Below are 10,201 nucleotides of genomic sequence, written 5' to 3' on the forward strand. Positions count from 1 at the left end.
TGTAACTGGTCCAAAGCTTCCAAAAGTAACATCGAGGATACTTTCTATATCAGTATAGAACCTAGAATTAGTAGCCTTGACGAAAGTTGATATGGAGTTGATTTTCTTTGAAGTCATTTCAACGTTCTTGAACTTTGGTGATTGAAAAGTTGAGATGAGAGGTAGAGATTGTCCCACTGGGCATGCCAGAATTTGTAGACAATAAATTTGCATCGAAAAAATAAAATCAAGACAAAAAAATATCGCAACAATCGCAATATTTTATTTCAAATAATATGAGTGTACAATCTCCATGAATCCTCTGATTCTTCTTTCCAATAGTAAATAATTCAAGGGCCTTTGAGCTTGATCTTGAAAATGTAGTTGATGCCATGAACGATGATCTTGGATTTAACTAACACGAACTTTGATTTGAACTCGTACTCCTTGAATTTTGATTTGTTCTTCGTTCTTGAGCTTGAACTTGATTTGTTCTTCGTTTTTTAGCTTGAACTTGATTTCTTGAACTTGAACTTGGTTACTTGAAGATTGAAACTTATAGAGTAATTTTGCGGCATTTGAACTACGAGCTCTCTCTTACTTCTTGTTATGACTTTTGGTGTCTTTTTTGGGTTATGAAGACCCCTATTTATAGTTGTAAGAGGGAAGAGTTATTGTAGACATGTGATTTTTGACCCTCCCCAAGATTTTTTATATTTTAGCATGTAAATATTTAATTTAGGCCTAATATCGTTATTTCAACTAATGTTGACTCTTTTACTTTATTTTATTACAAGAAAATAAAAATTACAAAAAATAGTTTTATTAATATTTTGTAGTCATTTTTAATCTTAAAAAATACCAAAAATAGTTTTGTTTAAACGGTCAGTCTTATTTTAATGGCTATTTTACTTAAGTAGGATTAATTGGTAAATAAGATCGTATTTTGAGTCTTGTTTACGGTGAAAGAATAAATTTTGGGCTTAAACATCCAATTTTTAGGTCTAATTTTTGGACCTAGCTCATAATTCCCAAGCCCATAATTCCTAGGCCCATACTCCTTAACCTAAATATAACCCTAAAACCCTAAACCTATAAAAAGAAGCTAACACCTAACGCCTAAGGGAGCTGAAAAATACAAAAAAGACTAGACCTAGAGATATAGAGATCAGCGCCGTTTTCAATACATAGACCCCCTAGCCTTGGCTTCTTCTTCCTTGATTTTTCTCTACAAAGCATCAACTACATATACAAAGAACACAGCAATCAGCCAAAAAAATTACAAAAAACAATGACCTAGACCCTAGATATACAAGGAGTGTTGTTTTTGGACTGAGAACCCTCCCCCATCGGTCTTCTTCTCCAAACATCAACAACCATTTGACCTTGAGGACCTTCAACCAAGAGACGAACCCATCGTCACTTCTTCTTTAGGTACCCGAAACAGCTATGAAAGAAGCTCGCCACAACCAGCCACCTCCCTTCACCCATCGTTGTTTCTGTTTCTTTTCGTTCATAGCAGCTCGCCGGAAAACGAACTGAAACGACCACCAAAATCAACCTAGACAGCCTGCTTCTGCCCCGTTCTAACGCAGTCGAAGTTCTGTCCATTTTCGAGTTCGTCGGTAAGTTTCGATACTCCGTCTGAGGGCTGGTTCATGGTCTTATCCGTTTCTGCTTGTTCAAGTTATTAAGAATCAAGTTTGTTGGATAAGGAAATGTTGAAGTTTAAAGAGGTCATGTTCTAACTTTACCTATCTTTCTAATTTCCAGATCTTGTGTCATGGTTTTTTGAATTATTTGTTTGACTTCATTTATTTCCGTCTGACTTGTTTGCTTACGAGACTTGCTTTCTTTAGTTAACTGTAAATAACTAGCTATTATATTTTCTATTTTTTTCTTGGAATTAAGGGAATATGTGATTCTTAGAATGTTGCCTTGTCTATATATTAAGAATTATATAGGTTCAATTGTTAGGCCGAATCCATGAAATTTTCCGTTATGTTAGTAAGGATCATGTACATAATTATTTATCTCTGTAGGCTATCTTTTGGTGGAAATCTATGTAAATATTTTCTCTTGTCTATACATGAAATGCCAAGATTTAGCTACTGTCCACATTATAAAGCATGTTCTAAGATTCTTTTATTACAAGATTGTAGAAATCATGTCCATAAGAATTGTGTTTTCAACCGGAAATGCTATAACAAGTGGAGCTTTGAATCATTTCTTTTAGTTTTTTTATTTTTTATTTTACCTTAGGCTACTAATAGTCCGGGGTGTGCCATCCACGATTTAATCATACATGGCCTCATATTAATCTCATAACCTAAATATAAAAATGACAAATTCTCGTAGTTTGCTTTAGGTGCGTTAATTAAATAAAGTGTCATAGCTATGGGTATGGTTCCCGTGACGTAAGTATGACACACAATTTCCAAATCCGGGTGTGCATTTTATGTGACTCGACTTCAATTCCCAATGATGTTTAATAAATAAATATGTCGTGAACTGCGGGTGCATTTCATATAGTGTTCATGTAGCGTGGTTTGCGATGTATTTTTAAAAACAAATCATGAATTTCCCTCGAAATATTAAAAGCGGTTAGAAAGTTAAAAAATGCACATAGGTTTAAAATGTGTAATTAAATCAGATAATTAGGACAATATTAATAGTTGAGCGACCGTGTTAAAACCATGGAACTCGAGAATGCCTAACACTTTCTCCCGGATTAACAGAATTCCTTACCCGGATTTCTGTGTTTTGCGGACTGTAAAATAGAGTCAATCTTTCTCGATTGGGGATTTAAACCGGTGATTTGGGACACCATAAATTATCCCAAGTGGCGAATCTAATTTTTAAACAAATAATCCCGTTTCGATTGTCACTTAAATTGGAAAAAAACTCCCTTATACCCTTCCGGGGGGTAGTAAAAGGAGGTGTGACAGCTCTGGCGACTCTGCTGGGGAAAAGAACCCAGAATCTCTGGTCCAGGGTTCAGAATTCGAGCTTAGAATAACTGTTATGGTTGGCTTTCATTTATTATCTGAGTTTTATATGTTTGAGCCTAATGTGCTAAATGCCATTTTTTACCGATTTGATATTGTTTGGACTGTATATAAATTATTACGAAACCTTCTTCTCTCTGAGTCTTCTAAATCATCTGGGAAGTGTGCGCTTCGTGTGACTTCTTTTCTATTAGAGTCATATTCTAATTTTAGAACGAGGTTCGGACAAGTTGCAAAGCCGGTGAAGCTTTTGTATTCCCGGTACGCTGCCCCCCGGCTCGAGCTGTTTGCTCGGGTAAGCTAGGTCTAGAACAAATACACTCAGGTTTTAAACCTAGAATAACTCAGCCTCATGTCGGATCCCTAGTAGGAACGTTTGTTTGCATCATGTGCATTTGACTTTGGGGACTCAACACAGAGGTTGGGTTTTCTAGGACAGATGTACCCAAAAATAAAAGACCATCCTGATGCATTCTATGTGCAACATGTTGCAATCTTCAAGGGTGAAAGGAGTCATTTGGCGGACCAATGAGGGTTGAGGATAAATGAAAAATAGGGTAAAATGTGAAAATAAAGCAAGTAGGGCCCATTTATATTTTTCTTTTACAAAAAATCCATAAAGATTGTGCACTTTCCCATCATTTTCCCAAAAATTAAAAAAAAAAGGAAAAAAGAAAAATCCAAAAAGAGTTTACATATTTCATCATTTTTCAAACAAAAAAAATAGACAAAAATTATATTTTCTCTAAATTAGTTGCCTTTTTTAATTTCTCGCCCGTATCCAATCTGCCCGAACTTCGCATACCTGATTCTCGTCTTTCGGGGCGTGATATGCACATAGAGTCCGGTCTTCTTAGTGAGTCTTAGGTTCTTGGCTTCGCGGTATCTTAGCCGAATCTTGCATTTTTAACCACTTTTAGCCACATAGGTTAATTTTAGAAAAATAGTCAATCATGTCTTGCATATGTCCAACAGGAAGGGTTATTGTCTCACATAGCATTCTAGGTTTTTAACTTTATGTGGTCTTAATTTTATCATATAGGTGGATCTACTTACCGAAGTTTGGGCATGACAGACGCCTTAGGACCATCCAATCAGGATCACTCATTCAGGAGTTTGCTTGAGGAGATTTTCTTTATGTTTTTAGTCTGTTGTTCTTTTTTATATCATCTTTTACCGTCTAGTTTTGTACAGTAATGTCGAGTCTTTTAGGTGATGTTAGAGTTTGTCATAGTCTAGTTAAGTTTGCCGAGTCTTTTGTTATTGTATTTCTTATTTTGTATTTGGAAATGTGTTACAAGTCAAAAAAAAGGAAAAAAAAGAGATTTTGTGTTTTATATTTCCGTTAGAAATTTTCTTTAGAATACTATTCTAGAAATAAAAAAAAAATATTTTTTGAGGTGGTTTTTCCTTTAGGAAATTAATATCTAGAACTCAATAATAAAAATTGCTTTTATACTTCCTTTAGTATATTAAGACTAAATTAAAAGAAAAAAGAGAATTTTCTTTTAGTACCTCTTTAAAAGTTTTCTTTAAGATATTAATTCCAAAAATCCAAAAAGATTTTATCTTAAGGTTCTCCATTGGGGAATATATAAAAAACAAAAAAAAAAAATTCTTTTTATTTTCACTAGAACTTTAGGATAATGTACATAGAAGAAAAAAACATACTTCATCTTGTGTTATCTTCAGAGTATCTTCCTTAGGTTATCAAAAACTGATTTTTTTTTATCTTGTTCATTTCTCGTTTCGCAATCTTTATTCAGGGATATCAAATGAAAATCAAAAATATTTCTTTGGTTTATTTTTTAGATTTCCTTCCTAAAAAAAAGTCAAAAAATATTCTTCTCTTCTAGGATTTTTCCTTAATAGAGTATTTGTTTCAAAAAGAAAAAAAAAAGGAAAAAAATCCGTTAAGCTTGAGTTTAGAATATGTTATAGAACATTAAGTCTAGAAAACTAAAAAAAAAGAGATTTGTTTCTTTTATTTCCCTTTTCTCGTCAGAGTAGTCATTAAGGTTAAAAAAGAAAAAAAAGAAGAGAACGTTATTTTGTTTCCTTTATTCTCGATCTTCCCGAACTACGCAAAGATCTGATTCAAGCGGTGACATGATACATAGGCAACCTACATAGGGTTCGATCGAATCATTTTTTTTATTAAAAGGAAAAGGAAAAAAAAGAAAAAAAAAAGAAAAGGAAAAAAAGAGGATGAAGTTGTGGGACATGAGAAATGAGAGGAAAGAAAAGAGTGATAATTAGAAAAAAAAAAGAGGAAGGAAAATGAGCAAGCCAAGAAGTGCTAGAAAAGAAAAGAAAAGAAAAGAGAAGATTGAAATGAACAAATTGGGATGATGCCAAGTGACCCTCTGACCCTCGAAGTCATTTTAGAAGCGTTAATTTTTGCTAGGTGCATTGCACGCAGTGTGATATTTTTAGCTGTTAAATTCCCTAACGCTAACGTGATGACCTCATTTTGTTCCTTTTTATTATCTCCATTGAGCAGAAGGGTGGTTGGTTTGTGGTTCATAAGGTAACTCATCCATCCAACACAAGGTCAAAGATCAAGGTAATCATGACTGGCAAAGAGTTGGACACATGGGTTATTGATCCGTTTAAGGGAATTGTTGAATCAGAATCTGAGTTGAAAGAAGAGGTCTTAAGGTTGAAAAGACAGATGGCCGAAATATACTAAGCCTGGATTAGTGGGCATCCTCCACCATCAGTTCCCACTAACTACACTGAAAGCCTTGTCACCATTCCGCCACTGTCACAAGTCCAGGATATATCCCCACAACCTTTTCACACTCCACCCCCCAGAACCACCTCATATATCGCTCCTTTTACCACTCATGTTTTTGTAGCTCATCCATCTGCACCCTTTCCTCGATTCTCTAGTGAGAGTGTGTTCAAAATCCCCGATGCCCAACATTATGCTCCAGAACCAATTTTCAAGTCTCGAGTCCATACTTTTACACTCCTCATTTTGAGCCTCCCGATGAGACTGCAAAGACTGCTAAGACAATGGAGCGAGATGGGATATCCAGGAAGCTGAAAGGTATAGAACAATCCTCAAGGAGCATGCAAGGGATGGGAAATCAGATTAACATCTCTTACAATGACTTGTGTATGTTCCCTGATGTTCATCTGCCCGCGGGGTTTAAAATGCCAAAGTTTAACTTGTATGACGGGCGTGGAGATCCAGCAACCCATCTGAGGGGTTATTGTAGTGAAATGAGCAGTGTTGGCGGGGAAGATGATTTGTTGATGGCATATTTCAATGAGAGCTTGACTGGGGCAACCTTGCAATGGTATACTCATCAAGATGTCAATAAGTGGCATACATGGGATAACATGGCTCAAGATTTTGTTCGACACTTTCAGTACAATCTAGACATTATCCCAGACCGCTCCTCCCTATCCAAGATGGAAAAGAAATCGGAGGAAAGCTTTAGGGAGTTTGGGCTCAGATGGAGGGAACAAGTTGCTCGGGTCAGTCCCTCGATTGGTGAAGAAGAAATGGTTGAGCTTTTCCTACAAGCCCAGGGCCCCACCTACTTCAGTCATTTGATCCCGGCCTTGGGTAAACCTTTCAATAATGTGGTAAAAATGGGGGAGATGGTAGAAGAGGAATCAAGTCAGGCAAAATCATGAGTTATTCTGCATTGAAAGACACTACAAAAGACATTCAGAACATCTCAGTAAGTTTGGATGGAAGAAAGAGAAATAGAAAAGATGTTGTTGAGCCGCACCAACAATAAGATCCAATGGGCATTCCTGCTCAATGCTTTCAGCCTCGACACCGACCCCATGGATATCCTTGTGCTCCAGATAATCCTCCCCAATGCTACTTCTCTCTACAAAACCCCAAAAGTCATACATCACCTTCCCAGTACTTCGTCCACGATGCACCACCATATGCTCCACACCCACGAGGCCCGCGATGGCCTGCACTACTTCCACAAATGTCTTACCTGTCGCCTCAAGCATATCAACCACCTACCCCCAAAAGGTTCTAACCGAGGCCAGAGTACAAGATAAAAAGGCAAAAGCAAAAGGAAAAGACTTTCACTCCCATTGGGAATCATATGCCAGTTTGTTCCATAGGTTGAGGCAATTAGACATGTTGAAGCCGATTCAGGTAAAAATGTCGAACCCACTTCCAAAGAATTTTGATTATTCTCAAAGGTGTGCATATTGCTCTCATGTCCCGGGTCATAGTACAGAAAAGTGTTGGCATCTGAAAAGAGCAATTCAGAAGCTTATTGATGCAGGTGACATTGTCGTGCAAAATCCAGATGCAGTAGACACTAGCCAAAGTTCATCGCCTGTTCATAATGAGACGCATATGGTGGGTATGATTTGTTTTGAAAAGGAATATGAGAATTCTTCTGAGATCCTCGGAGGTCCATGTGCCACAAAGCTTTCAGCGCTATCACCCTCGGTTCCGGAAGGTGATCTTAAAAGGTACCCAAAAGCAATTTGCTAAGGTCAATGTGATGGAGACTTGTGAAGGTCCTAGTACTGTTGATACAGAACTCAGTGTCTAAGATGTTTGAGCTTGGTGATTGGAAAGATGCTCCTTTCTTGGCTAGTCAGGGGGAGTTTTGGTGGTTTATTTTGTTATCATTTCTGTTGTCCGGGTTATTTCAGGGTTGTAATCCGGATATTGTCTTGTGACTCAAACCCTTCTATACTTTTATTTTGCCTAGTTCCTTTAGTCGTAGTAGCTCATTCAGTGTTATTTAGGTTTGTTCCAGGGTTGTGCCCCAGTTTATTTTGCTTGTTTTGTTGTTCAAACCCTTTCACCATCTGTCTAATGCAATTTTCTGTTTTCTGTTATTTCTAGTCATTTTTGTTTAGTTCTCTTCTCATTTTATAGTTCTTTTCATGCTGGTTCTAGTGACATGACATGCACGCATAATTCCAGGCCTGGTCTTAAAAGTTAGTCTAATCATGAAGCAATGAAATAATTTTGAAGATGATAGGGGCACTTGAGGGAAATAAGTACAGATTTGGACATTTTTGAGATGATTTAAAGTGCGAACTGTGTAAAACTAGGGCAAATAATTTAGAAAGTTAATAGGATGACAAGAATTCGTTAATGGAGAATGCATCCCGGACAATTTGAAGCGAGAAACTTTGAGTTCAAGTACATCTCAAGAAACAAGATACATCCAAGGAAGATTGCTCCGAACAGACGGAAGGTATCCATCATGAAGAAGAAACCACCCAATGAGATGTTCTGTACTTGACAAGGCACTAAAAAAAAGTGGAAAGCATATCAGTGATATCAATGCCGAAGCTGCAAAAGAAATGTTGTGCATGATTTTCCTTTTTCATTCTCAAGTTGCATATGTTATACTTGGCATTTTCAGAGATTGGGAGACCCTCTATCAGCTACTCAGATACTTTATACCATTCGGTACCCCTTTTGAGCCTGTGCTAATTTTCTTGACCTCCCCTCTTTTGGAATCAAGTTAGAGTCATACGAATAAAATTGTTCCCATAGTTTTATTTTAGAAAGTTCATTCCAAAAGGAAAATTCAAAAAAAAAAAGAAGAAAAAAAGAGATAAAGAAAAAAAGAGAAAAAAAGAAAAAAGGAAAAGAAAGAAAAAGAAAAAGAAAAAGGAAAGTAGTAACAAAAAGTAGTCGTATGAACTATGTTTGACCTGATTCTTGTCACCACAAGATACGTATGAAGCCTTACGGTTCGATCATACCAAATAAAATATTTCATAATCCCACGAAGTCGAAAGTGGGGCAGTCTTTCTTAGTAACTCCATCAAAAGAAAAAGAAAAAAAATCAAATTCCCTTGTTTTAGAAATTGGGGCAAAGTTTTTAGAATGAATTCCAAAAGTTGTAATAAATTAACCCCGTTGTCTTAGTTATTTTGAGCCTTTATTATATCCTTTCTTTATAACCCTGTCTAAAAGACATATTACAGTCCAAAAAAGACCTCCCAGATAATCTTTGAGAGTGCTGAGTTTAGACATGCCAAGAGTACATGATGTTTTTACCATGGTTAATGCCTTGTCATCTACAGAATCAGAGGAAATAAGAAGAAAAGAACAAATGAGAGAGTCCTATAGGTGAAAACCCTCACGGGCACCGTAAGGCGATGGTGAGTTGAGAGAAAAACAAAATGATAGAGGCTTGATGGTGAAAAACCTTCGGGAACTACAACTCGAATAAGGATCGTGAATCAGATTGGATACTCAGAGCATTGAAGCCCAGTTTCACGGTTTAAGGGTATAACAAGAGTTGAACATCAGACTTGCTTGACAGATAAGGCCAATTAATCCAAAGGCGCATGTCATGGTCATTAGAGTTGGTATCCACATCTGATAAGTTTTTACTTTGTAGTTTTCTTGTTAGGAATCATCTCTTTCCATTGTCATTTACTCTGTTCCTTTTGTCTTGTTTACTTCCTCTTCCTGAGTCTGTTTGGTTAGAACAAGTGAGAAATGACTTCAAAATTTGCCACCAGCTTTCCAATTGCACAAAACAGGATCTGGCTAGCACATCAAAGTGGCATAAGTCAGGAAAGAACAGCATGCGCACTAAGTTGGTTACAATCAACGTGCTTTGGGATTTATGTGAAATACAAAGGTTTGGTATATGTCAATTCATGAATAATGCAACAGATAGATAATGATGGGTGAACGGGTCAAAGGTATTTTGTGTGATAAGGTTGACAGAGAAAGTGGTTAACCAATGACAAGCAAGGTCTTCCAAGAGGAAATCAAAGTTATGGCAAGTGAAGGAGCGATAGACCTCAAGGCCAAGCCCATTGGTTTAAGTCAGGAAAGAACAACATGCGCACTGAGTGAGTGGCAATTGATGTGCTTTGGGATTCGTATTAAAAACAAAGGTTCAGTATATGTCAATGTATGAGCACAATACAACAGATGAATGATATGGGGCTTGAACGGATCAGAGGTATTCTCCGTGATAAGGGTGATAGAGAAAGTGGTCAGTCAATAAACATGCAAGGTCTTTCGAGTTGAAATCGAAGTTATCATGGGAAGTGAAGGAGCAATCGCCCTCAAAGTCAAGGCCGCAAACCAACCACCATGTTTAAACTCACAAGTTTTCTTTGATTGAAACAGGGGCAGAAAATTTTGTTTATTCCGGAGAAACCCTCCGTAAGGAAAATAGGTTCCAAATAGGCTCGGTAGTAAGTTTCTAGTACCCTCCTGGATAACGGGATTT

General features: G+C 36.9%; 1 long non-coding RNA gene across 1 annotated transcript; it reads left to right on the forward strand.

Annotated features, from left to right (window-relative positions):
* Positions 1 to 1,042: 1,042 nt before the first annotated feature.
* Positions 1,043 to 4,324, forward strand: LOC142164813 (uncharacterized). The gene is made up of 2 exons (XR_012695896.1): positions 1,043 to 1,715; positions 4,030 to 4,324. It is a non-coding gene; the product is annotated as an uncharacterized LOC142164813 (long non-coding RNA).
* The last annotated feature ends 5,877 nt before the right edge of the window (positions 4,325 to 10,201 follow it).

This window comes from Nicotiana tabacum, chromosome 10 (assembly GCF_000715075.1).
Source record: "Nicotiana tabacum cultivar K326 chromosome 10, ASM71507v2, whole genome shotgun sequence".
Taxonomy (NCBI): domain Eukaryota; kingdom Viridiplantae; phylum Streptophyta; class Magnoliopsida; order Solanales; family Solanaceae; genus Nicotiana; species Nicotiana tabacum.